Raw genomic sequence first — 27,901 nt, 5'->3', positions numbered from 1 at the left:
AAGAAACGTTAAAAGCGCTTGGGTAGGGTATAAATCTGCATTCTTTTTCTTCTTTTAGGGTTGTGTCCAGTTTCAGCTTGAGGACCAACAAAGTTTTATTCTGAGCTTAACCTTCCACGTGCAAGCACACTTCTTCAGATAGTGAAAGAGAACTTCCTCAACCCTTCCATCTAAGTAGAAAGGGGGTGGGCGGACGGTTAGTTGCCAGGAAAGGCTAATTAGAGTCAAGATGCAGAATGAAATGGACCCTGACTTGGAGAGTCCCGGCAAGCCTGATCTTGTCAGATCTCAGAAGCCGAGCAGGGTCGACTCTGGCAAGGACTTGGATGGGAGACCTCCTTGGAATACCAGCAGTGGGGATGCAGAGGCAGGCTTTATTTAGCTACCTCCCTGAATATCCTCCAGGCCTCCAGCAGGGGTCAGTCACCAGAGGTCGTCATGGCCTTCAGATGGACACACACACACCAAAAGATGAAGAAGAAGATGCATCAGTCACTGGCCATAAATACAGCTGAGTCTGGACAAAAGCAGCTGGTAAAACGTAAGCCAGGGGTGTCCAAACTGTGAGTTGGGAGCCACATGTGGCTCTTTCACGCATATTGTGCAGCTCGCAGACGTTGAGGAGAAATTTAATGCAGGCTTACTCTCAAGTAAGCTTGCTTCACACTGGGACCACAGTTAGCCTCTGAGCACTTCCCATAGATAGATATTTCCACCGTGTGTGAAGGGGAGAAGGAGGGGGAAATAGGCAGGCTTCCAAGCCCTTCTCCACCACACAGATCACCCACGGACCTAGAGCGGGGAAAGCCAGTGCAAAAGCTGAGAGAGCCACTGGAAGGAAGGATGGAATTAAAGGGGGCAGTGCTGGGTTCCCCCCTTAGTTTCATAAGAACATAACAATAAGAGAAGCCATATTGGGTCAGGCCAATGATCCATCCAGTCCAACGCTATGTGTCACACAGTGGCCGGAAAAATTATATATATATATACACATATATATACACGCTGTGGCTAATAGCCACTGATGGACCTCTGCTCCATATTTTATCCAATTCCCTCTTGAAGCTGTCTATACTTGTATCCGCCACCACCTCCTGTGGCAGTGAATTCCACGTTAATCACACTTTGGGTAAGAAGTTCTTCCTTTTATCCGTTTTAACCTGTCTGCTCAGCAATTTCATCGAATGCCCACGAGTTCTTATATTGTGAGAAAGGGAGAAAAGTACTTCTTTCTCTATTTTCTCTATCCCATGCATTATCTTTTAAACCTCTATCATGTCACCCTGCAGTCGACGTTTCTCCAAGCTAAAGAGCCCCAAGCTTTTTAACCTTTCTTCATAGGGAAAGTGTTCCAACCCTTTAATCATTCTAGTTGCCCTTTTCTACACTTTTTCCATTCTTATAATATCCTTTTTGAGGTGTGGTGACCAGAACTGCACACAGTATTCCAAATGAGATCGCACCATCGATTTATACAGGGGCATTATGATACTGGCTGATTTGTTTTCAGCTCCCTTCCTAATAATTCCCAGCATGGCGTTGGCCTTTTTTATTGCAATCGCACACTGTCTTGATATTTTCAGTGAGTTATCTACCACGACCCCAAGATCTCTCTCTTGGTCAGTCTCTGCCAGTTCACACCCCATCGACTTGTATTTGTAGCTGGAATTTTTGGCCCCAATGTGCATTACTTTGCACTTGGCCACATTGAACCTCATCTGCCACGTTGACGCCCACTCACCCAGCCTCAACAGATCCCTTTGGAGTGCCTCACAATCCTCGCTGGTTCTCACCACCCTGAACAATTTAATGTCATCTCCAAACTTGGCCACTTCACTGCTTACTCCCAACTCCAAATCATTTATGAACAAGTAAAGAGCATGGGACCCAGTGCTGAGCCCTGCGGCACCCCACTGCTTAGAGGAGAGCCAGTTTGGTGTAGTGGTTAAGTGTGCGAACTCTTATCTGGGAGAACCGGGTTTGATTCCCCACTACTCCACTTACATCTGCTGGCATGTCCTTGGGTCAGCCATAGCTCTGGCAGAGGTTGTCCTTGAAAGAACAGCTGCTGTGAGAGCCCTCTCCAGCCCCACCCACCTCACAAGGTATCTGTTGTTGGGGAGGAAGGTAAAGGAGATTGTGAGCCTCTCTGAGACTCTTTGGAGTGGAGGGCGGGATATAAATCCAATATCCTCTCACCGTCCTTCACTGCAAAGTCTGCCCATTTATACTCACTCTCTGCTTCCTATTAATTAGCCAGTTTTTGATCCATAAGAGGACCTGTCCTTTTACTCCATGACTCTCGAGATTTCTAAGGAGCCTTTGATGAGGAACTTTATCAAAAGCTTTCTGGAAGTCAAGGTAAACAACATCTATTGGGTCTCCTTTGTCCACATGTTCATTCACCCACTCAAAGAAATGTAACAGGTTCGTGAGGCAAGATCTTCCCTTACTGAACCCATGCTGAGTCTTCCTCAATAACTCGTATTCATCAATGTGCCTACTCATTCTGTCCTTGATAATAGTTTCTACCGACTTTCCCGGTATTGAAGTCAGACTGACTGGCCTGTAATTTCCCAGATCTCCTCTGGAACCCTTTTTAAAGATGGGGGTGACATTTGCTCTTGGAGGAGCTGTGTTTAGGAACATAGGATTCATGGCAAAGAGAGATACATAATGATGCAAACAGAGGTGAAAGATTTATATAATGCTTGTGTGTTTCCTTCTCCTACTGGTGCCAAAAAATAACCCCCTAACCTTTCCCTATGATGGTCTTATGAGGACTCTTATTCCCAGGTTTTGTTTTTTAAAAACTCTCCTTTTAGCATGGTCATATTGTCAAGTGCATACTTATGCATTTATCTTTCTGTGCAAAAAAAAAAGTATTAAAAAAAAGATGTGTATAATGTTTGTTCATGTCTTCTGTCTCTCAAACATCTGACATATAATCTATTTGACTCTTATCTTAAGCAAGTTTGGCCACTTTTGAGCTAAGCAGTTAAAAACAACAGACTGGGAAAGACAGGGCAGCCAGAGGGAGGATCGGGGTGGGGGGCTGCTGCGGGATTTGTGCTGCAAGTGGGACACAGTTGCCAACCTCCAGAGAAGTATATCTGAAAAAATAGAACTTTGACAATGTCACTGCGTTTAACATACATCTATTCAAGTGGAGATATCGGTAACAAATTTTGCACAAAATTCCCAAAGCTGAGTCCAGGCACAGCGAACTTCAGAAGAGCGGATGCCATGCTATGGCTTTCATCAGTATGAAGCAGAATGAGAGTAGGGAAGGGGGCAGGCGAGCAAGAAAGCCAGCCTAGAGTGGGGAAGGCAGTGCGAGAGCAGGGAAGGCAGCCTGAGAGCAAGAAAGATGGCGTGAGAGCAGGGAAGGAGGCAGGCGAGCAAGAAAGCCAGCCTAGAGTGGGGAAGGCAGTGCGAGAGCAGGGAAGGCAGCCTGAGAGCGAGAAAGATGGCGTGAGAGCAGGGAAGGGGGCAGGCGAGCAAGAAAGCCAGCCTAGAGTGGGGAAGGCAGTGCGAGAACAGGGAAGGCAGCCTGAGAGCGAGAAAGATGGCATGAGAGCAGGGAAGGAGGCAGGCGAGCAAGAAAGCCAGCCTAGAGTGGGGAAGGCAGTGCGAGAGCAGGGAAGGCAGCCTGAGAGCAAGAAAGATGGCGTGACAGCAGGGAAGGGGGCAGGTGAGCAAGAAAGCCAGCCTAGAGTGGGGGAAGGCAGTGCAAGAGCAGGGAAGGCAGCCTGAGAGCAAGAAAGATGGTGTGAGAGCGAGAAAGCTGGCGTCAGAGCAGGGAAGGCCTCTGTGAGTTAGGGGGGGGGTTTCCCAATTTGGCACACATACCCCAGGCTGCCGCCCTAGGCAAATGCCAAATTTGCCAAGTGGAAGGGCCAGCTCTGATCCGTGTTTCTTCTAGATGGTTTCTGATGTCCTTCAAAGAGCAGCTTCTGGGAGAGCTCTCTCAGCCCCACCCACAGGGTTTCTGTTGTAGGGAAAGAAGATAAAGGAGATTGTGAGCCGCTCTGAGAGAGAGAAGGGCGGAGTATAAATCTACAGTCTTCTTCAAAAACATGAATCCAAGGCACGGCTCCACATGGATCCTCAGGGTTTTTGCTTTGGGTCCCCCCAACATCAACATCAAATCACATATCATGTCCAGGGACACTGCTTGCACCAGAAAAACCACGCATCCATGGCAACACCATGCTGCAAAGATATGGTTCAAACCCACAAATTCTCATGCATCCTCATAGTTTTTGCATCGGATCGCCCCAAATTCAGCATCAAATCACACATTATAAACATGGCCACAGGTGACGCCACAGAAATCCTGCATCCACAGCTTCACGGCAACACCACGCAACAGAAACATGATTCCGAAGCACGGAGCCTCATAAATCCATATGATTTTTTTTTTTTTGAGGAAATGAAATCAAAGCACCATCACACTGTAGCCCATCTCTTAGCCTGCAGGAAGCACCACAAACATCATGCATACCCTTCAGTCCCCTGCCCCCCACCAGCTGTGCACCACGGCCTGCCTGCCCCCAAAGTGGCCGTCAGCATCTCCCTGGACGTGCAAGGAAGCGCCGGGAGGCCCCACCCGGTTTTCTCTCCAGGGGGGCAACAGAAGCGCTCAATAGTCTCTTGAAAGAAGACCCTCATCTCCTTAGCACCAACCTCCCCTTTCGCCCCCCTTGAGTTTTACGGTCCTTATTCTAGGGGGGACCCAGCTGCAGCCTCCTTTTTCTGAGCTGCCTCAGCAGCACCGGGGACACCCCGGGAGGAGCGCAGCCCCCTGCTGCAAAGTTACTCCCGAGCAGCCCCGTTGAGGAGCACAAGGCGAGGCTGACCGCAGCCTACATGAAGCTCCTCTGCAGCACTGGAAGGGTTAAGCCCGCCGAGCTGCTTGCTAGAGAGGCCGAGCAAGTGGGGGGGGCAGGAGAGGGAGGGGGCTCTTCCTGGGGGAGGGGGAGGGGTTTGCATTTGCAGGGCGATGGAGGAAGGGAGAAGCTTCCAAAGAAGCTGCAGCAGGAGAGAGACGCTTTGCAGCCGCCGGATCCTGCGAAAGTTTACTTGGAAGTAAGTCTTGGGGGAGGAATAAGCATTTCGCTCTTGGGAGGGAGGGAGGCGGGGATCATTGCAAGCCGGGGCTGTCCCAGGTGCGCCGTTTTCTCCCAGGGAACTGATCTCGGTCTGCTGGAGGTGGGTTCTAATTTTTGGAGAAATTCAGGTCCCACCTGGACCAAGAGATTCACGGAAACACCTCCTAAAGCCACCATAATCAACTACTGTGAATACATAACTAACAGGTTTTTAATACAGATCCAAATATTAGTTCTTATGCTCAGTAATCAATAGATCATTCCGCATCTCTTTCACACGTATATCCTTTCCACAGTTCACAATATAAAGTACCCTAAATGTCCCTTAAAGTGCAAGCGTCCTCTCAGCCTCTCGCAAGAGAATGCAAAAAGCGCTCCTGCTGAGCCTGTGTTCCTTGAATAAAGGGCTTGCAAAAAGTATTGTCAGTTTCACATGTCGATTTCAGTGCAAAGTGGGGGCCTTCTGGGGATGGCCTGGATCAATCTCTCAGGGATTTCTTTGGCACTTGTAGTGAACTTTCTTGGTTATTTATTCAAGGTAGTTCATTGATTCTTTTGGCTTCACCCCGTAGAGGTTGGTTACTCTGGTAGGCAGCAGTTTTGTTCAGCTTTGGAAGCAGAGTTTGTTGGGGATAAGCGATAATCAGTGTAAGAATAGTTAACTATGAAACTGACATTCTCTTGCTGGTGATTTTCATTCTGCAAACCAACAACCCAAGCTGGCCTTTTGGGGAGTGGGATGAGTTAAGAAAGGGGTGGGGGCTGGGGGAAGGGAAGGCCAGCCTGCCTTGGCTGCAGCCCCATCCTAACCTCCGGATGTGGGGCCAGTGTGGGGCTGGGGCTGCCCAGCAGAGGAGAGGAACATTTGAAAGACCCCTGTTGCCAAGGTGGAGAGCGCCTAGCAACCCCATTAGTGCTCATGCAAGCGCCACCCACACCCACCAATCAGAGCATTAGGCGGCTCCCCTGACAGGCAGAGAGGGGTGCAGCTTGCTGATGTGGCCACGCCCCCAATATATGCAAGGCCTGGAGGAACAATTTCTACACAAGAATCCACCACTGTGAGAATCATGACATGTAAATACATCAGGGGGCTCCACAGATGTGGGTTCGAGTCCCCACCTGCATCAGTGTTTTGCAAAATGGGCACGCAGGGAGAGAACACGCCTGCTCCAAACACATCGCTCCTGCCCCATCCCTCCACAGCTCACTTGGCAGAGGCAGCTGTAACAGGATGCCAGATTCTCCCTCCTGCACTGGGGTTGGGGTGGGAGGAAGGGCATCCTTTTGCCAGGCGAGAGAGGCACAGACCCCCAGGCAGCACAACAGGGAGGAACACCAGAGCACAGTCCCAGGAGGGGTCGGTTCAGATGTTGTTAAGGGAGATGCCAACAAGACTATGAAGCCTGCCTTTGGGGGGCCCAGTAAGGAATCCCAGATGGGATCACATGTATGAATCATTCATGCTGATTGGCTTCTCGCAATGGCAGGTATTTTGGCTGACCCTCCTCCCAACTACCATCTCCACCACTGAGATAATTAGTAGCCATGCAAAGGTCTTCAGAGTCTTGGCATAGGCTTTATTCCAAATAGTCTGGACTCTGGAAAATGGCCCTTCTTTCAGGGTGAGCGGAAATACGGGGCCGGGAGAGAACTGCGATAATTCTCTGGAAGAAGGACATGTGGTCTATTCCCTGCTTCTTTTGGGGAATGGAAGCCGTATTTATTACGTGCATCTGTGTGTCTGCATATTTGTGTGTGTGTGTGTGTGTATCTTCCTTTTGACTCACTCCTGTCTGTCTCCCTCAGTCCCCTCAGGGAAAAGCCTCCCTTCAGAGCCAGTAGTTATAGCTGGTAGTTTTAAATTGTTTTAACTTTGTTGTCATCCTCCCAGAGCCAGTTCATGGGAAAGGGCGGAGTACAAGTTAACAAAAACAGAACAAAGTGAATAAAGGCCACTTTTGAAAGACAGAGGTGGCCGAAGAGAAGGGGAAGGAGATGGAAGAGCAGGACCCAGAAGGACCTGGCAAGAGAGCAAGGAAGAGTCCCCATCTCATCCAACCTGGAAGTGATGCTGAATTCTGGGAAAGAGCTGTGTCAGAGGCCCTGGAAAAGTATACCATGACCTCAGATGTGCATCGCTAATGCTTCCGGCAGTTCCGCTACCATGAGGCTGATGGGCCCCGAGAGGTTTGCAGCCAGCTCCATGGACTTTGCAGCCAGTGGCTGAAGCCGGAGAGGCACAACAAGATGCAGATCCTGGAGCAGTTCCTGACTCTCCTTCCCCAGGAAATGCAGGGCTGGGTCAGAGGATGTGGGCCGGAGACCAGTTCCCAGGCGGTGGACCTGGCCGAAGGTTTCCTCCTGAGTCAGGAAGAGGAGAAGAGGCAGGCAGAACAGGTGAGAGGGGATTTCCTCCAGATGTGTCTAATTCAAGCAACAATATCTGACCTTCTCTTAAAGTTTCCTTGCCAGATAATTGCCCAGAGCTTCTTCTGGTAGAGAATTTCTGCCCCCTGCAGATAACTCACCAAATCTGCTGAGAGAAGGGTGCAGAGTCTGGGAGTGGGGCAGGATCCCTTCCTTGGTCTCTTTTCCATTCCATCTCTTACCCCTCTCCCTGGCTGCTGTTTCAGATGCGGGGACCACCTTTGGAGATGGAAGCTGCAATCCCTGAGGCGGAAGGAGCTTCCTTGGAGCAGGGGCAGAGGGTGGAGGCGGTGGAGCGTGCCCAAGATCCCCTCTCCTGTGGTAAGGACTCCTTGTGCCTGGGTGCAGTTGGGGCAGCCTGTGAATGTGGAGGGTAGAGAGTTCAGGTCAAGTGAAAATGAAGCAACTCAGAGTTCATTGGTGGCACTCAATGCCCACAAATTGTGATGCCTCTAAAATGAGATTAGACAAATTCCTCGGGGTCAATTTCTATCATTAATTAAAATATATACATTCCTATCTCACTTTCCTTCCATGAAGGTCTTGAATTGCCAAGGGGGGATGCAGACAAGCCTCAGCAGAGCCCTTCAGCCTGGGGAATCAAGGGAGCCTCCACCTTCTGGGGGAGCAGAGCTCTGGAAAGCACTTCCTAGGCCAATAATCCTGGGGAAATGTGGCTTCGGTGCCTGTGCTTGAAGGGTCATCGGGGGGGCTGCTGTGGGCAGCAGGGGGTGGGGGGCTATGGCTTGCCCATCCAGGAGCTGTGGGGAGGGTCTTGGGGTGGGGGTTGGGACAGATGTGATGCCATGTTGAAGCTGCTTCTGGCTGAAAACCTGGCTGTGAAGTTAGCATGCCCAGAGACACTCTGGAAACTCATCCTTATGACCTTCAAGTCCCCATAGAGGAAACCCAAGTCCCACAGAAGCCTGAAATATGTTGGCAGCATTGATAATCCCTGAGGCTCACTGGTCCCTGCTGCTTTTCTTCTGCCTCTCCCAGAATGTAGTAAAAGTGTTTAAAAACTGGGAATGTAGGTAGGGCAAGTTTTCATAATTCTGGGAAGGGGGTGTGTGAAGCCGGGAACAGACAAGCAAACAGCCTTCTTCCTCCCTTGTCTCAGGAACAGGCAGTGAAGAGATGCCACTGAGCCATTGTCTTTTCAGAGGTGTGGAAACAGCTGCTGCACCTGCAATCCAGGTAGGAGAGGGGGCACAGCGAGAGATCCTTTTAATGCCGTTGCATTTACCCATCCCAAGCCTTACTTTCCATACCTTCCCAGATGACTCCCTTCCAGGGTGCAAACTCTGCCTGGCGTGATCTGTGAAGAGGAGGGCATCTTCTTGTTCTTCCAGGGTCCCTTTTCCTTTGAGGAGGTGTCCGTCTCTTTCACGGAGGCAGAGTGGGCCCTGCTGGATCCGGGACAAAGAGCTCTGCACAGGGAAGTCATGCTGGTCCCCCGTGAAGATGAATATATTACTGTGTATATTTTTAACTGGGGCAAGAATTCTATATGCTAAATTTTGGAGGTCTAAGGTAGTCCCACAAAAGGAAGAGGTAATTACAAAAAATTCTTCAAGTAGCAGAAATGGACATTTTAGCCAATTTGGTTAAAGGAATGCTGAAAAGTGAAGTGAAACAGAAATGGGAGAAAGTATTTAACTGGATTGATAAAAATTGAACGGTAATTATCACGAGTTATAGTTCTTGTTACAATTATACAGATAAGTGATGGATACTGAACTTTGATGGCGGGTTTTAAACCACAACTCACCTCCGCTTGTATGTAATTATGTGGTATAGGATGATGTTAATCCTTTTTTTTAGTTTTTTTTTAATGTTTCTGATTTACTGGAACTTCTTTCTGTTTGATATGTATCAGTTATCGGTCTGGAAACATAAATAAAGATTATTATCTTGGGGGGGAGGGGAAAGGGAAGTCATGCTGGAGAACTACGGGAATGTGGCCTCTCTGGGTAAGGATCTTTTAGTGCCGTTTGCTGCCATTGTGATGAGGAATGAATCCAAATATTGAATCACAATCCATCATTTTGAGGACTTTCCCGCTACTTGGGAAGGGCTATGGATACTGGTAGAGCATCTGCTTGGAATGAAAAGGTCCCCAGTTCAATCGTCAGCATCTCCAGAGATAAAGATCTGGTAGGAGGTGAAATGAAAGGGGGAGTCGCATTTCCCTGGGCATGTAAGAAAGTGTCACAAGACCTAAGCTTCAATGCAACCGTTCCTTTCCACCCTCTCATTGTCTACCTAACTTCACAGAATCAGCATTGGTATCAGATGGCCTCAGTTGCCCTTCTGCAAGTACATACATATGAGCAATGAGGGAAGCTGCTATGTAATGAATCAGTCCCTTGGTCCTCTATTAAAATAATGGGATCACAGAGTTGGAAGGCGCCACAGAGGCCATCTAGTCCAACCCCCTGCTCAATGCAGGATGAGCCTAGAGCATCCCTGACAAGTGTTTGTCCGGCTGCTGCTTACAGACCGCCAGGGAGGGAGGACTCTCCTCTTCCCTCGATAGCTGATTCCCCAATAGAACAACTCTTACTATATAGCTGGTATCTTCCTGCCCTTAATGTAAAGCCCTAATATGTAGCTGGTATCTTCCTGCCCTTAATGTAAAGCCATTATTGCAAGTCTTCTCCCCTTTTTAAAAAACTCCAAAGAAGGAGAGCTCAGCACCTCCCAAGGAAGGTCCCAGGCCCAACCCCCAGAATCTCCAGGGAAAAGGATCAGGTCGGAGGTGGTTGAAAAATGTCTGCCTAAGACTGGGAAACCGCTGCTGGACTGAGCATTCTGACTTCAATGGACCAAAGGACTGATTCATTACATGGCAGCCTCTTGTGTTGTTCTTGTGTGTGTACTTGCAGAAGGGCAACTGAGGCCAGTGTTGTGGCCATCTCCTAGGCCAGAGAAGGTGTCGTAGCCTAAGACAAAGTGGACGAGAGCCCCTCAGATGCACTCCAGAAAGGGTCAGGTCTTCATTTCTCTGTTGGCAGCCTTTCCAACACACCCTTCCCCTTGGATGGGATTACAAACATCTGCTCTGCCATTGAGCTGGAAAGTATCTTGTCAAGAACCAAAGCCTGGTGTCGGGGAATTGCTTTTTATATTCTCTTATGATTACACAGACGCTTTCCCTTACCATTGTTTCTCAAAACAAAATTTTCTCCCAGCGTCTAATCCATGAGACAGAAAGCCACTGTTCCACATAAAAAACTGATGAGACGTTTTATTTTTCAGCAGTCTCTAAAGACAGCGTATTCAGGCTACTTGTAAGAGAAACAAAACAACTTCCAGTTACAGATAACAAAAGTTACACACTATGCTCTTAGAACTCTTAGAACAGTTTCCACCTGGGTCCCCCTTGTTACCTCAGCAACACCCTGTTCAGACCCCTTTTAAAATATATTAAAAAATTGATTAAGGATTTAAAAGTAAGACATCACAAAACAGCAGTTTCTGCAGTTCAGCAACACTAAAAGAAGAAAAGGTAACTGTTCTATCGAAGATAGGAAGTACTTAGAAGGCACCTCTTGTTGCAGCATAAGAATTCCAACTGTAGCCTAAATGACTCTAGAGAGAACTATTCATCATGATGCAGCAGGAAAACATCCAGGTGTACTAGCATGCCATGAGCATAAAGTTAGCCCGGCTTCCCTCTCATCCATCCCTGTATTGTAGTTTCTACCTCTCCAGGGTCAGGTGGTCCTAATGACCCAATCAAGGGTCCCGCTTGATGGAATTTTCTAGGGGCTGTCAGCACCTTCCTAATCCCCTCACGCTTCTGTTTGCAGAACTGGATACAGATTCTCAAGGTTAACCAATGACCACATTCTGGGATCTGGCCTTGAAAAAGATCTTGATGTTAGCTGCAGGCACACTCAAATTATGAACACCAAGGAGTCACACCTGGCCACTTAGTAATCCCCGTAACCCTTGGGGGAACTTGGGTTCTTTGCCTCACACATCCATCCCGCATAGACTGGTTCAGATTTTGGGCTTTGATCTGGACTGTGGTGCTGTCCTTCCAGAAGAATTTTTAATCTTCATTTCTTTCTTTCCCCATGTGAGAATGACCCCTTTCTCTCTCTGGGGTTTCCTCTCTCTCTGCAAAAGAATCCAGAAGTATAAGAGAAACCATGGTGGAGAGAGAGAACGGCCTTGCATCCAAAGAAAGGCTGAAGAGGTCTTCTAGAGGATCCCAGGAGCATATTTCCTTCCTCAATGAGCTGGCTGATGTCAGCTCTAGGGCTATTGTTACAATGGATAGAGCAAAGAAGAAGACACAGGGGGTTGGACTAGATGACCCTAGTGGCCCCTTCCAACTCTATGATTCTATGAATCAGAGTCTCAGAGCGGCTCCCAATCTCCTTTATCTTCCTCCCCCAAAACAGACACCCTGTGAGGTGGATGGAGCTGAGAGACCTGTCACAGAAGCTGCCCTTTCAAGGACAACTGCCGCGAAAGCTCTGGCTGACCCAAGGCCATTCCACCAGGGGCAAGTGGAAGAGTGGGGAATCAAACCCGGTTCTCCCAGATAAGAGTCCGCACACTTAACCGCTACACCAAACCAAGCAAGCACAATGCACCCTCCCCAATTCCAAAGAGATCTAGCATACAGAAATATAAAAATGGCAAGGCCCCTTGACAGCTGAGAGTGAGCATCCATCAATAAGCATTCGGGATTCCTGATTCACTTCTGAGCAACTTTTGTTTGGTACAATCATACAGGCCAGTGGGAAAAGAGGGAGGGAGGGAGGCTTTCCAGGACCCTGAAATCTGGAGACTCTGAAACCCCTTCTGAGCAAGAGTTCAGCTGAGGCTCTTCATGGGGTGAGGGAGGTATCCATAAATACTAGATATTCTTGGGGAAAGGTGGACATGTGGTTAAGATCAGCCAAATTGGATGAGGCCAAAGGGCCATCAATCCTTTCTGCTTATAAACATTTAGATGCTGTTAGGTCTTACCAGCTTTCCCAAGTGCTAACAGTTTCTCTCTGTCTCTTCCAGCAAAGGATGATCAGAGGGGTGAGAAGGGGGAGGAACTTCATCAGCAAATACCACATAGAGTTAAAAATGAAGACTTGAATGAAAATGTCAGCAAACGAGGCAGACCTAAGAGAAAGAAAGGTGGTGGTATGATTGAGAAGAGTGATGGAAGAAAGCTAAATGTACATTTTTCAAAGCACAAGATAATGACGGCAAGGAAATCCATTCAGTGTGAAAAATATTTCAGATATAGATCACAGCTCCTTGTATACCAAAGAATATACAGAGCGGAGAAACCTTTCGTGTGTTCAGAGTGTGGAAAGAGATTCAGTATGAGTGGTAATCTTCAGTATCATCAGAGAACCCACACAGGGGAGAAACCTTTTGAATGCTCAGAGTGTGGGAAAAGATTCAGTTGGAGTGGCAGTCTTCAAAAGCATCAGAGAACCCACACAGGGGAGAAACCTTTTGAATGTTCAGAGTGTGGAAAGAGATTTAGTACAAGTGGCCATCTTCAATGTCATAAGAGAACCCACACAGGGGACAAACCTTTTGAATGCTCAGAGTGTGGGAAAACATTCAATCAGAGTGGCCATCTTCAACATCATAAGAGAACCCACACAGGGGAGAAACCTTTTGAATGCTCAGAGTGTGGAAAGAGATTCAGTCACAGAGAAACTCTTCAAAAGCATCAGAGAAGCCACACAAGAGAGAAACCTTTTGAGTGCTTAGAGTGTGGAAAAAGATTCAATCAGAGTGCCCATCTTCAACATCATAAGAGAACCCACACAGGGGAGAAACCTTTTGAATGCTCAGAGTGTGGAAAGAGATTTAGTACAAGTGGCCATCTTCAATGTCATAAGAGAACCCACACAGGGGACAAACCTTTTGAATGCTCAGAGTGTGGGAAAACATTCAATCAGAGTGGCCATCTTCAACATCATAAGAGAACCCACACAGGGGAGAAACCTTTTGAATGCTCAGAGTGTGGAAAGAGATTCAGTCACAGAGAAACTCTTCAAAAGCATCAGAGAAGCCACACAAGAGAGAAACCTTTTGAATGCTCAGAGTGTGGGAAAAGATTCAGTTGGAGTGGCAGTCTTCAAAAGCATCAGAGAACCCACACAGGGGAGAAACCTTTTGAATGTTCAGAGTGTGGAAAGAGATTTAGTACAAGTGGCCATCTTCAATGTCATAAGAGAACCCACACAGGGGACAAACCTTTTGAATGCTCAGAGTGTGGGAAAACATTCAATCAGAGTGGCCATCTTCAACCTCATAAGAGAACCCACACAGGGGAGAAACCTTTTGAATGCTCAGAGTGGAAAGAGATTCAGTCGGAGTGGCCATCTTCAGCTTCATCAGAGAACCCACACAGGGGAGAAACCTTTTGCATGCTCAGAATGTGGAAAGAGATTCAGTCAGAGTGGCCATCTTCAGCTTCATCATAGAACCCACACAGGGGAGAAACCTTTTGAATGCTCAGAGTGTGGGAAGAGATCCAGTACGAGTGGTAATCTTCAACATCATCTGAGAACCCACACAGGGGGAAAGCCTTTTGAATGCTCAGAGTGTGGAAAGAGATTCAGTGAGATGAGGAGTCTTGAACAGCATCAGAGAACACACAGAGGGGAGAATCGTTAGAATTCTCAATGTCTGGCCTTAGCTTGCCACACCTGGACTCATTAATGGCCCCAAGGGATGCTTTGATGTTGGAGAGTCAGCATCCTAATGAATGAGAGCACTCCCCACCCCCCCATAGAACTTGCTAATAAACTGTTTGCCCATCAGCCTCCATTACTGCAGAGGTAGCTCTCATCCCAAAGGGTCCAATGAGGGTAAGGGGAGCAGGCGATGGGACAGGCCCCAGAAGAAACGAGGACAGAGTAATGCATCGGAGAATCCAAACACGAGAAACCTTTTCAGTGCTTAGAGTGTGAGAGAAGTTTCAGGGAGAGTGGCACTCTTCAGCTGCATCAAAGTACCCACACATGGGGAGAAAACTTTCGAGTGTGCAGATTCAGTCAGTGTGACAATTTTCAAAAGCATATGTAAACTCTTATAAGGGAGAAGCGTTTTGACTTTTCAGACTGTGGAAAGAGATTCTGTTGCAGAAGCACTCCTTGATGGCAACAGAGACCCATCACAGGGAAGACACAATTTTAATGTTGGGCAGTTTGAAAGAGATTCAGTCAAAGCAGTACTCTTCTACTGTGTCGAGGAACCCGCACAAGAAGGATCCATGTAACCTCTTAGTCCATAAAAACAGCTTTCCCCCTATTTCATATCTAAAAGACAACCACAGACCACAAAAAGTATTGGTGCCAATTGCTGTAAAAGTATTGATGCCATATGTTCCCGTATTTGCCAAGGTGTGATGGGGCCAGATGCCATGATCTTACTTTTTTTGATGTTGAGTTTCAAGCCTACTTTTGTGCTCTCCTCTTTCACCCTCAAGAGGTTCTTTAGGTCCTCCTCACTTTCTGCCATTACAGTGGTGTCATCTGAATATCTGAGGTTGTTGATTTTTTTACTGGCAATCTTAATTCCAGCTTGTGCTTTATTCAGGCCAGCATTCCGCATGATGTACTCTGCATATAAATTAAATAAGCAGGGTGACAATATCCATCCTTGTCGAACCCCCTTTCCTATTCTAAACCAATCACTTGCTCCATATCCCGTTCTGTCAGTTGCTTCTCGATCCTTATATAGGTTTCTCAGGAGACGTGTGAGGTGGGCTGGTGCTCCCATCTCTTTAAGGACTTGCCACACATCTGCATTGTTTTTTCCTTCTTTTAGGGAAAAGGTTGTGTCCAATGTCGGCTTGGGGACCAACAAATTTTTATTCTGAGTAGAAGCTTCGTTGTGGAAGCACACTTCTTCAGAGACAGGGAAAGAGAACTTCCTCAAGCCCCCTGCCATCTAGGTAGGAAGAGGGTGGGTGGAGGGTTAGTTGCCAGGCAGGGCCAGTTAGAGTCACGATGCAGAAGGAACTGGGCCCTGACTTGGAGAGACCAGGCAAGCTTGATCTTGTCAGATCTCAGAAGCCGGGCAGGGTGGACTCTGACAAGGGCTTGGATGAGAGACCTCCTTGGAATACCAGCAGTGGGGAAGCAGAGGCAGGCTTTATTTAGCTACCTCTCTGGATATCCTCCATGCCTCCAGCAGGGGTCAGTCACCAGAGGTCGTCACGTCCTTCAGATGCACACACACGAAAATACAAAAGAAGAAGATGATGCATCAGTCACTGGCCATAAATACAGCTGAGACTGGACTAAAGCAGCTGGTAAAACCTAAGCCAGGGGTTTCCAAACTGACTCGGGAGCCACATGTGGCTCTTTCACGCATATTGTGCAGCTCTCAGAGGTCAAGGAGGACCTTAATGCAGACTTACTCTCAAGTCAGCCTACTTAGCACTGGGACCACAGTAGGCCTCTGAGCACTGAGCTAGGCAGATGTTTAAATGAGAGTGAAGGGGGGAATGAAGGGGAAATAGGCAGGCTTGCAAGCGCTTCTCCTCCACCACACAGGTCACCCAGGGGCCTAGAGCGGGGAAAGCCAGTGCAAGAGCTGAGAGATCCCCTGGAAGGAGGGATGGAAGTAAAGGGGGCAGTGCCGGGTTCCCCCCATAGTTTCATAGCTCTTGGGGGGAGCTGCATTTACTAACCTAAGTTTTATGGCAAAGAGATACATAATGATGCAAACGGAGATGAGAGATTTATATGGTGCCTGTTGTGGGGACAAAACAAAAATAGAATTGAGGTTTGGGTCCAACATCAAACCATCAGAGTCATATTAATTTGCTATTGACCTGTTGCAGTAAAAAGGCCTTGAAGCATTTTTTCTTTCTGCTTGACCAAATGGGCAGGAAGCTCCTTTCCACTCACCCCCCCCACCTCCCCACTATCACACACACAGTCTGGGCCCCACACCAGCAGGCAGGAGGGGGAGGCATTAACACAGAGAAAAAATTGCAATTCACAGAAAATGACCTTAGAATTATAGTGTTGGAAGGGTCCTCCAGGGTCATCTAGTCCAACCCCCTGCAGAAATACCTCTCTCTAAATTCACTGGATCTTCATTGTTGTCAGATGGCCATCTAGCCTCTGTTTAAAAACCTCCAAGGAAGGAGAGCCCACCACCTCCTGAGAAAGCCTGCTCCACTGAGGAACCGCTCTAACGGTCAGGACGTTCTTTCTAATGTTGAGCTGGAAACTCTCTTAATTTAATTTCAACCCTTTGATTCTTTTCCTACCTTCTCGGGCCACAGAAAACAATTCCGCACCATCCTCTAGATGACAGCCCTTCGAGTACTTGAAGGTGGTGATCATATCACCTCTCAGCCACCTCCCCTCCAGGCTAAACATGTCCAGATCCTTCAACATTTCTTCATAGGACTTGGTCTCCAGATCCCTCACCATCTTTGTCGCCCTCCTCTGCACCCGTTCCAGCTTGTCTATATCCTTCTTAAAATGTGCCCCAAACTGAACACAATCCTCCAGGTGAGGTCTTACCAGAGCAGAGTAAAGCGATACCATCACTTCACGTGATCTGGACATAGGGTTGCCAAGTCCAATTCAAGAAATATCTGGGGACTTTGGGGGTGGAGCCAGGGGACTTTGGGGGTGGAGCCAGGAGCAAGGTTGTGACAAGCACAATTGAACTCCAAGGGAGTTCTGGCCATCACATTTCAAGGGACTGAACACCTTTTAAATGCCTTCCTTCCATAGGAAATAATGAATAATGATAGGGGCACCTTCTTTTGGGGCTCATAGAATTGGACCCACTGGTCCAATCTTTTTGAAACTTGGGAGGTATTTTGGGGAGAGGCACTAGATCAGGGGTCCTCAAACTTTTTAAATAGGAGGGCAGTTCACTGTCTCTCAGATTGTTGGAGGGCCGGACTGCCGTTACTGTACAAGGCCACGGGCCGTCAGTTCTCCGTCTTCTGCATCTCTCTCCCTTCTCCACACCACACACCCTGGCCTGGGAACTCACCTCACCTCGGTATCACCTCACATTCTGTCTCCGCCGCCTAAGCCCAGTGCCGGAAGTGTGCGTTGCTAACGCGAGTTTAGGTCGAACGTCACTTCCGGTCTGATTTTGCCATAACCCAGCGGGCCACATAAACGTCCTCAGCGGGCCGCATCTGGCCCGTGGGCTGTAGTTGAGGACCCCTGCACTAGGTGCTATACTGAAAATTTGGTGCCTCTATCTCAAAAAACAGCTCCCCCAGAGGCCCCGATACCCACGGATCAATTCCCCATAATTCCCTATGGAAATAGTTCATGAAGGTGCATGATGGCTCTGGGGAGGCGCTTCCCCTGCCGGCCAGCTGGCTGGGGGAAGGGGGAAGCCTGTAAAACCAGGGGATCCCCCTCTGGGACCTGGGGATTGGGAAGCCTATCTGGACACGATACTTCTGCTGCTACAGCCCAAAATTGCATTTGCCTTTTTAGCCGCTGCATCACACTGTTGACTCATGTTCAGCATATGGTCCAGCATATCATCCACCTCACTGCTCCGAAGTGCCCAATAGAGAAAGGAAGAGAGCATCCTTCTCTTGAGTGTCTGAACAGATTACAGGAAGGACAGGTTATCAGAGCCAAGCAAGCTGGAACAGTAAGCAAACAAATGGTGGCCAGCATAAATTGTTTCATTATACTCTATACCAGTAAAAGTAAACATTCTTCTAAGCACATCCTCTACGCCAGGGGTGGGGAACCTCCGTCCCAAGGGCCGCATACGGCCCTCACTGGGTGTGGCCCTCAGGGATTGCTGGGCGGAACGGAGCCATGTGGCAGCCTCCCTGGGGCCTGGGTGGCCAGCCAGAATTGCTGCAGGGCCTGGAAAGGTTACTGTCACAGTTCACTTTGCACTTTATTATTCCAGAGGGTGTGGCCTAATATGCTAATATTAGGGGATGTGGTCTAATATGCTGCTGACTTCCTGCTAGGCTTTTTCTACAAAAAAGCCCTGGACCTATGCATTTGCCTGGGGCGATGGGCCATGTGTGTGTGTGTTCCAGATTAGGCTCTCCCCACATGACTTTAAATAGAAAAACAATTATTTGCATTGATTTTGCTGGCCTGAATCATTCTCCCTCGGCGGAGCACTGTTTTTTAAGTTGATAATTTTTTATGGCCCGCGAATGATGTTATAAATATCCATATGGTCCTTGGCAGAAAAAAGGTTCCCCACCCCTGACATAGAGATAGAAGCGGTGCAAAGCAGAGAAAGTGCAAAGTGAAAGTAATTCCAGATAAACGGCAAGAATAAGCCTGTCCTTAGGCTAAAGTACACAATATCCTTCCCACAAGACCCCCCATTTTCCCTCCAGGATGCTCCAGGCTTCTATGGTTTCCTCCTCCCAAGGAACGAACCCCCTCCTCTTTCTACAGAAGGTCTCCCGCCCCCCCCCCCCCGTCGATCCCATGTCAGGGAGTGCAGCCAATGATATTGCTCTTCCATGCATGTGTTCCCCCCATGCAAACGCATCTATGGGAGGGGTGTATTTCTTGCAGTGCTTCCTTGCCTCTCCACCCCTTGCTGTCATCTGAGCTCTACTGGCCAATAAAGGGGGGGCTGCCCCTGGGGGAGGAGGGGGGAGTGTTTGCCTTCCGCCTTCTTGGCTGAGAGGGCCAAGGAAGCCCAGCCTAGTTTTTTGGGGGAGGGATTTGGGTTTGGCCCCCTTTCGCTGGCAGTTCTTTGCATTTGGGCACTCCTGGGGTTACGCCCTTCGTAGGGCCCGGGCTAGAGACCGAGGGGGGCTGGGAAAGACAGAGGGTGGCCGGGGGGAGGATTGGGGGGGGCTGCTTTGAGATTTGTGCTTCAATTGGGACACAGTTGCCAACCTCCAGGGAAGTATATTTGCACAAATAGAACTTGGGCAATGTTGCTATATTTAACATACATCTATTCAAATATTAATAGCAAGTTTTGCGCCAAACCAAATTCCCAAAGCTGAGTCCCCTCATAGCAGTCTTCAGAACAGCGGATGTCATGCTATGGCTTTCATCGGTATGAAGCAGAATCCTTGTCAGGGCCGGTCCTAGGAGGGCTGCACCCCAGGCAGGCCTGCTTCCCACCGCCCTCTCCACGATGCTGCACCCATCGCCTGCACAGCAAGGGAGAAGAGATGGAAGCGGGGAGGGCGGCAGGAGAGCAAGAAAGCCGGCTGAGAGACAGGAAGGCAGTGCGAGAGAGGGGAAGGCAGCGTGAGAGCAGGAAAGGCAGTGCAAGAGCACGGAAGGCAGCAGGAGAGTGAGAAAGCTGGCGTGAGAGCAGGGAAGGGGACAAGAGCAAGAAAGCCGGCCGAGAGCGCGGAAGGCAGTGCGAGAGTAGGAAAGGCAGCATGAGAGCGCGAAACCTGGCCGAGAGAGGGGAAGGCAGCATGAGAGTGTGAAAGCTGGAGTGAAAGCAAGAAAGTTGGCGTGAGAGCAGGGAAGGCCTCTGTGAGTCACAAGGGGAGGGCTCCCAATTCAGCACCCCCCTGGGCCGGCGCCCTAGGCAAATGCCGAATTTGCCAAGTGGAAGGGCCGGCTCCGATCCTTGTTCCTTCTAGATGGTTTCTGATGTACATGAAAAATCCATTCATATGATATTCCTACAATATTCATAATCCCATAATATGGAAAAATTAAAAATTGGATCTACATGGATCCTTATCAATTCGTATGATTTTTACACTGAAATGAAATAAAACCACCACCATACGAACATAAGAGAAGCCATGCTGGATCAGGCCAACGGCCCATCCAGTCCAACACTCTGTGTCACATAAGAACATAAGAGAAGCCATGTTGGATCAGGCCAATGGCCAATCCAGTCCAACACTCTGTGTCACGTAAGAACATAAGAGAAGCCATGTTGGATCAGGCCAGTGGCCCATCCAGTCCAACACTCTGTGTCACGTAAGAACATAAGAGAAGCCATGTTGGATCAGGCCAGTGGCCCATCCAGTCCAAAACTCTGTGTCACATAAGAGAAGCCATGTTGGATCAGGCCAATGGCCCATCCAGTCCAACACTCTGTGTCACATAAGAACATAAGAGAAGCCCTGCTGGATCAGGCCAATGGCCCATCCAGTCCAACACTCTGTGTCACATAAGAACATAAGAGAAGCCATGTTGGATCAGGCCAATGGCCCATCCAGTCCAAAACTCTGTGTCACATAAGAACATAAGAGAAGCCATGTTGGATCAGGCCAATGGCCCATCCAGTCCAAAACTCTGTGTCACATAAGAACATAAGAGAAGCCATGTTGGATCAGGCCAATGGCCCATCCAGTCCAACACTCTGTGTCACATAAGAACATAAGAGAAGCCCTGCTGGATCAGGCCAATGGCCCATCCAGTCCAACACTCTGTGTCACATAAGAACATAAGAGAAGCCCTGTTGGATCAGGCCAGTGGCCCATCCAGTCCAACACTCTGTGTCACATAAGAGAAGCCCTGTTGGATCAGGCCAGTGGCCCATCCACTCCAACACTCTGTGTCACATAAGAAGCCATGTTGGATCAGGCCAATGGCCCATCCAGTCCAACACTCTGTGTCACATAAGAACATAAGAGAAGCCATGCTGGATCAGGCCAATGGCCCATCCAGTCCAACACTGTGTCACATAGTGGCCAAAAAACCCAAGTGCCATCAGGGAGTCCACCAGTGGGGCTAGAAGCCCTCCCACAGTGCCTCCCCCCAAGCACCAAGAATACAGAGCATCACTGCCCCAAACAGAGAGTTCCAGCAGTACGCTGTGGCTAATAGCCACTGATGGGCCTCTGCTCCAGATGCTTATCCAATCCCCTCTTGAAGCTGGCTATGCTTGTAGCTGCCACCACCTCCTGTGGCAGTGAACTCCACTATAGACCATGTCTTAGACTATAGGCAGCACCACAAAAATCGCTCCTCCATAGAGTTGTGGTGACACGGTGCCGCAAAAACATGGTTCCAAAGCCTGGATCCTCGTGAATTCATTTGACTTTTTTCCCAAAATGAAATAAAGCTGCCAGCCAGCACACTGCAGGGCTTGTGCTAGACCACAGGTGTCAAACTCATTCGTTACGAGGGCTGGATCCGACATAAAGGAGACCTGGCTGGGCTGGGCCATGCCAGGCTGGGCCATACGTGCACCTATTTAAGATTAAGTGGCAGAGATATACATTTTATAAAGGATCCAGAAAAAACGCTTAAAGATTATATGTTGTTGAAGCCTTTCATGGCTGGAGTCCATTGGTTGTTTAGATTTTCCAGGCTGTGTGGCCTTGGTCTTGGCGTTGCGAGACCTGACGTTTCGTCAGCAGCTGTGACTGGCATCCTCAGAGGTATAACCCAGGGGAAACTTCAGTTTTCTGCATTCTACCTCTGAGGATATCAAACACAGTTGCTGGCAAAACTTCAGGTCTCACAACGCCAAGACCATGGCTACACAGTCCAGAAAATCTACAAGAAACAAAGATTTTTTCTAAAACTCCGTAAAACAGGCTTAAAAATTAGCACTTCTTGTTCTTAAAGGTGCTCTTCTTGTATTTCTCCCATGGGATCCAGGGAACTGGGCAAAGGAAGCTCCGGCTTCTTTCTTTCTTCCTTCCTTCCTTCCTTCCTTCCTTCCTTCCTTCCTTCCTTCCTTCCTTCCTTCCTTCCTTCCTTCCTTCCTTCCTTCCTTCCTTCCTTCCTTCCTTCCTTCCTTCCTTCCTTCCTCCCTCCCTCCCTCCCTCCCTTCCTTCCTTCCTTCCTTCCTTCCTTTCCTCCCTCCCAGGGGACCAGAGAGGGTGGAATCTCAGCTAACAGAAGGAATAGATGCTTGGCTCAGTAGCTCTGCTGCGCAATTGAGAGAGCCGGGCAAAGTAAGCTCTTTCTCCTCTCCCCCTACCTCTCCAAGGAAGCCGCCATGGGATTTGTGCCTCAATTGGTACAGGATTGCCAACCTCCAGGGAGGGCCTGGAGATCTTCTGGAATACCAATGCTTGTCTCCAGAGACCACAGAGATCAGCCCCACCCCCAGGAAAGGGCAACTGCAGAGGGGGGCTCTGTGGCATCAAAGCCCTATTGGTCCCACCAGGTTTTCTCGGGGGGGGGGGCAACAGAAACGCTCAATGGCCCATTTAAAGAAGACTCTCATCTCCTCATCACTAGCCCCCCTTCGCCCCTTCCCCCATGAATTTGAGGTCCTTGTTCTAGGAGGGGGGACCCAGCTGCAGCCTCCTTTTCCTGAGCTGCCTGAACAGCACGGGACACCCCGGGAGGAGCGCAACCCCCTGCAGCAGGGTTACTCCCGAGCAGCCCCACTGAGCAGCACAAGGCGTGGATGACGGCAGCAAGACGCGTTTCGCCTCCCTCTGCAGCACTGGAAGGGTTAAAACCGCGGAGCTGCTTGCTAGAGAGGCCGAGCAAGGGGGGGCAGGAGAGGAAAGGGGCTTTTCCTGGGGGAGGGTTTTGCATTTGCAGAGCTAAGGAGGCCTGGATGGTGGGAGAAGCAGCAGCTGGAGAGAAACGCTTTGCAGCAGCCGGATCCCTGCAAACTTTACTTGGAAGTAAGTCTTGGAGGAGGAAGGGGGGGGGATAAACTTTTAGGTTCTGGGGGGGGGGGGGAGGGAGGCGGGGATCATTGCAAGCCGGGGCTGTCCTGCGTGGGGCATTTTCTCCCGGGGAACTGATCTCTGTACGTTGGAAGGAAAGGAAAGGTCCCCTGTGCAAGCACCAGTCGTTTCAGAATCTGGGGTGATGTTGCTTTCACAACGTTTTCGCGGCAGACTTTCTACGGGGTGGTTTGCCCTTGCCTTCCCCAGTCCTCTACACTTTCCCCCTAGCAAGCTGGGTCCGCATTTTACCGACCTCGGAAGGATGGAAGGCTAGGTTAGCCTCGAGCCGGCTACCTGAAAACCCAGCTTCCGCCCTGGATCGATCTCAGGTCGTGAGCAGAGCTTAGGACTGCAGCTTTACCAGTCTGCGCCACGGGGCTCTCTTCTCCAAGGGGAAGGTGATTTCTAACTGAGAGGCTCAAGAGAAGGCAGAGAGGGAAATAGGTGTCTTTGTGCCTGTATGCTGAGGGGGTCAATTTCAGAGCCCCCTTTCCCTCTTCTGCCCCCATTCTTTCTCCTAGGCAGCCCCTCCTGCAGTCATGAACCCCTCCCAACCCCCCCTGCTTTGGACAACTGGGGGGGGGGGCGGAGCTCGGACCCTCTCTTCTGATTTTGATCCAAATATTAGTTCTCATGCTCAGTAATCAATATATCAGTCCACATCTCTTTCACACATCTATCCGTTGCACAGTTACAGTGCCCTAAAACGTCCCTTAAAGTGCGTCTTCTCAGCCTCTCAAGAGAATGCAAAAAGTGCTTCCGTTGATCCTGTATTCCTTGAATAAAGTACTAGCAAAAAGTATTGTCAGTTTTACATATCGATTTCAGTGCAAAGTGGGGGCCTTCTGAGGATGGCCTGGATCAATCTCTCAGGGATTTCTTTGGCACTGTAGGAAACTTTCTTAGTTATTTATTCAGGGTAGTTGATTGATTATTTTGGCTTCAGCCTCCTAGAGGTTGGTAACTCTGTTAGGCAGCAGTTTTGTTCAGCTTTGGAAGCGGAGTTTGTTGGGGATAAGCGATAATCAGTGGAAGAAAAGTTAACTGCATGAAACTGGTATTCTCTTGCTGGTAGTTTTCATTCTGCAAACCAACAACCCAAGCTGGCCTTTTGGGGAGTGGGGTGAGTTAAGAAAGGGAAGGGAAGGCCAGCCTGCCTTGGCTGCAGCCCCATCCTAACCTCTGGATGTGGGGCCAGTGTGGGGCTGGGGCTGCCCAGCAGAGGAGAGGAACATTTGAAATACCCCTGTTGCCAAGGTGGAGAGCGCCTAGCAACCCCATTGGTGCTCATTCAAACACCACCCACGCCCACCAATCAGAGCATTAGGCGACTCCCCTGACAGGCAGAGAGGGGTGGAGCTTGCTGATGTGGCCACACCCCCGATATATACAAGGCCTGGAGGAACAAAGGCCACACAAGAATCCACCACTGTGAGGAACATGGCATGTAAACACACGGAGGAACCGCGCCTGCTCCAAACTCATCGCCCTGCCCCATCCCTCCACAGCTCACTTGGCAGAGACAGATGTGACAGGATGCCAGATTCCCCCTCCTGCACTGGGGTTAGGGTGGGAGGACGGGCATCCTTTTGCCAGGCGAGAGAGGCACAGACCCCCAGGCAGCACAACAGGGAGAAACACCAGAGCACAGTCCCAGGAGGGGTGGGGTGGGGGGTTCAGATCTTGTTCAGGGAGATGCCGACAAGACTTTGAAGCCTGCTTTTTGGGAGTCAGGAGGCCCAGAAAGGAATCCCAGATGGGAACATATGAATGAATCATTCATGCTGATTGGCTTCTCGCAATGGCAGGTATTTTGGCTGACCCTCCCCCCAACTACCATCTCCACCACTGAGATAATTAGTAGCCATGCAAAGGTCTTCAGAATCTTTTCATAGGCTTTATTCCAAATAGTCTGGAAAATGGCCCTTCTTTCAGGGTGAGTGGGAATACGGGGCCGGGAGAAAACCGATAATTCTCTGGATGAAGGACTTGTGTTATATTTCCTGCTTCTCTTGGGGAATGGAGGCTGTACTTATATGTGCATCTATGTGTCTGCAGGTTTGTGTGTGTATGTATCTTCCTTTTGACACACTCCTGTGTCTCTCTCCATCCCCTCAGGGAGAAGCCTCCTTTTTGTTGCCAAGTTAATAAAGGCAGCTTTTCAGAGACGGAGTTGACTCAAGAGAAGGAGAAGGAGATGGAAGAGCAGGACCCAGAAGGACCTGGAGCTGGCAAGAGAGCAAGGAAGAGTCCCCATCCCATCCCACCTGGAAGTGGTGCTGAATTCTGGGAAAGAGCTGTGCCAGAGGTCCTGTCTAAAGACACCACGACCTCAGATGTACACTGCCAACACTTCCGGCAGTTCTGCTACCATGAGGCCGATGGGCCCCGAGAGCTTTGCAGCCAGCTCCATGGACTTTGCAGCCAGTGGCTGAAGCCGGAAAGGCACACCAAGAAGCAGATCCTGGACCTGGTGATCCTGGAGCAGTTCCTGACTCTCCTGCCCCAGGAAATGCAGGGTTGGGTCAGAGGATGTGGGCCGGAGACCAGTTCCCAGGCAGTGGCCCTGGCCGAAGGTTTCCTCCTGAGTCAGGCAGAGGAGAAGAGGCAGGCAGAACAGGTGAGGGGATTCTCTCCTGTTTGTCTAATTCAAGCAACTAAATCTGACCTTATCTTAAAGTTTCCTTGCCAGATAATTGCCCAGAGCTTCTTCTGCTAGAAGATTTCTGATCCCTGCAGGTACCTCACCATCTCTGCTGAGAGAAGGGTGCAGAATCTGGGAGTGGGGCAGGATCCCTTCCTTGGTCTCTTTTCCATTCCATCTCTTACCGCTCTCCCTGGCTGCTGTTTCAGATGTGGGGACCCCCTTTGGAGATGGAAGCTGAAATCCCTGAGGCAGAAGGGGCTTCCTTGGAGCAGGGGCAGAGGGTGCAGGCTGTGGAGCATGGCCAAGACACCCTCTTCTGTGGTAAGGACTCCTTGTATCATCAGCCAGTATGTAAATGGCTGATGACACCTTGTAAATCAGCCAGTATCATAATGCCTCTGTATAAATTGATGGTGCGGTCTCATTTGGAGTACTGTGTGCAGTTCTGGTCGCCGCACCTCAAAAAGGATATTATAGCATTGGAGAAAGTTCAGAAAAGGGCAACTAAAATGATTAAAGGGCTGGAACACCTTCCCTATGAAGAAAGGTTGAAACGCTTAGGGCTCTTTAGCTTGGAGAAACGTCGACTGAGGGGTGACATGATAGAAGTTTACAAGATAATGCATGGGATGGAGAAAGTAGAGAAAGAAGTACTTTTCTCCCTTTCTCACAATACAAGAACTCGTAGGCATTCGATGAAATTGCTGAGCAGACAGGTTAAAACGGATAAAAGGAAGTACTTCTTCACCCAAAGGGTGATTAACATGTGGAATTCACTGCCACAGGAGGTGGTGGCGTCCACAAGCATAGCCACCTTCAAGAAGGGGTTAGATAAAAATATGGAGCAGAGGTCCATCAGTGGCTATTAGCCACAGTGTGTGTGTGTGTGTGTGTGTATATATATATATATATATTTGGCCGCTGTGTGACACAGAGTGTTGGACTGGGTGGGCCATTGGCCTGATCTAACATGGCTTCTCTTATGTTCTTATGTTCTTGTGCCTGGGTGCAGTTGGGGCAGCATGTGAATGTGATGGGTAGAGAGTTCAGGTCAGGGGGAGGGGGCAAGGATACGTATTTTTACAGACAACACAGAAGTAATTGGTGGCACTCAATGTCCACAAACTGTGATGCCTCTAAAGGGAGATTACACATTTCCTGGAGGTCAGTGTCTCTCATTATATTAAAAAAAAATCACATCTCACCTTCCTTCCATCAGAGTCTCAATTTGCCAAGGTGGGGGGAAGGTAGATCAGCCTCAGCAGAGCTCTTCAGCCTGGTGAATAAAGGGAACCTTCAACTTCTGGGGCAGCCGAATTCTGAAAACGTGTCCCTGGGGGCAAATAATAATGGGGAACTGTGGCTTCTGTGCTTGTGCTTGAAGGGTCACCTGGGGGGCTGCTGTGGGCAGCAGGGGGTGGAGGAGGGATGGCAGGCGATGGCCCAGCACTGCCAGGAACTTTGGGGAGGGTCTTGGGGTGGGACTTGGGACAGATGTGGTATCTTGTTGAAGTTGCATCTGGCTCAAAACCTGGTTGTGAACTTAGCATGCCCAGAGACACTCTGAAAACTCATTCTTATTTCCTTCAACTCTCCAGAACTGCTTGATTCGCGTCTGGTACATTGTGATGGTGAAGTTTCATGCTATGGCATTTCCACCAACTCCTTTCCCTCTCCATAGAGCAGGGGTGGCCAAGGGTAGCTCTCCAGATGTTTTTTTGCCTACAACTCCCATCAGCCCCAGCAAGCATGGCCAGTAGCTGGGGCTGATGGGAGCTGTAGGAAAAAACATCTGGAAAGCTACCCTTGGCCACCCCTGCCATAGAGGAAACCCAAGTCTCACAGAAGTCTGAAATATTCTGGCAGCATTTATAATCCCTGAGGCTCATAGGTCCCTGGTGCTTCTCTTCTGCCTCTCCCAGAATGTAATAAAAAGTATTTTAAAAATCTGTTCAACATATATAGGGTAAGGTTTCACAACCCCAGAAAGGAGGTGTGTGAAGCAGGGAACAAATAAACAAACACCCTTCCTTCCTCCCTTGTCTCATGAACAGGCAGTGAAGAGATGCTGTTGAGCCTTCATATTTTCAGAAGGGTGGAGATGGCTGCTGAACCTGCAAT

General features: G+C 49.2%; 1 protein-coding gene across 1 annotated transcript in view; it reads left to right on the top strand.

Moving 5' to 3' along the window:
• The window catches only part of LOC132571576 (zinc finger protein 420-like), an 895,908-nt gene that overhangs the window by 51,991 nt on the left and 816,016 nt on the right, over positions 1 to 27,901 (top strand). The window lies entirely within an intron of this gene.

The sequence above is a fragment of the Heteronotia binoei genome, chromosome 5 (genome assembly GCF_032191835.1).
Source record: "Heteronotia binoei isolate CCM8104 ecotype False Entrance Well chromosome 5, APGP_CSIRO_Hbin_v1, whole genome shotgun sequence".
NCBI classification, from domain to species: Eukaryota; Metazoa; Chordata; class Lepidosauria; order Squamata; family Gekkonidae; genus Heteronotia; species Heteronotia binoei.
Note: the sequence above shows the minus strand (reverse complement) of the source record. Positions and strands in the feature narration are given on the sequence as shown.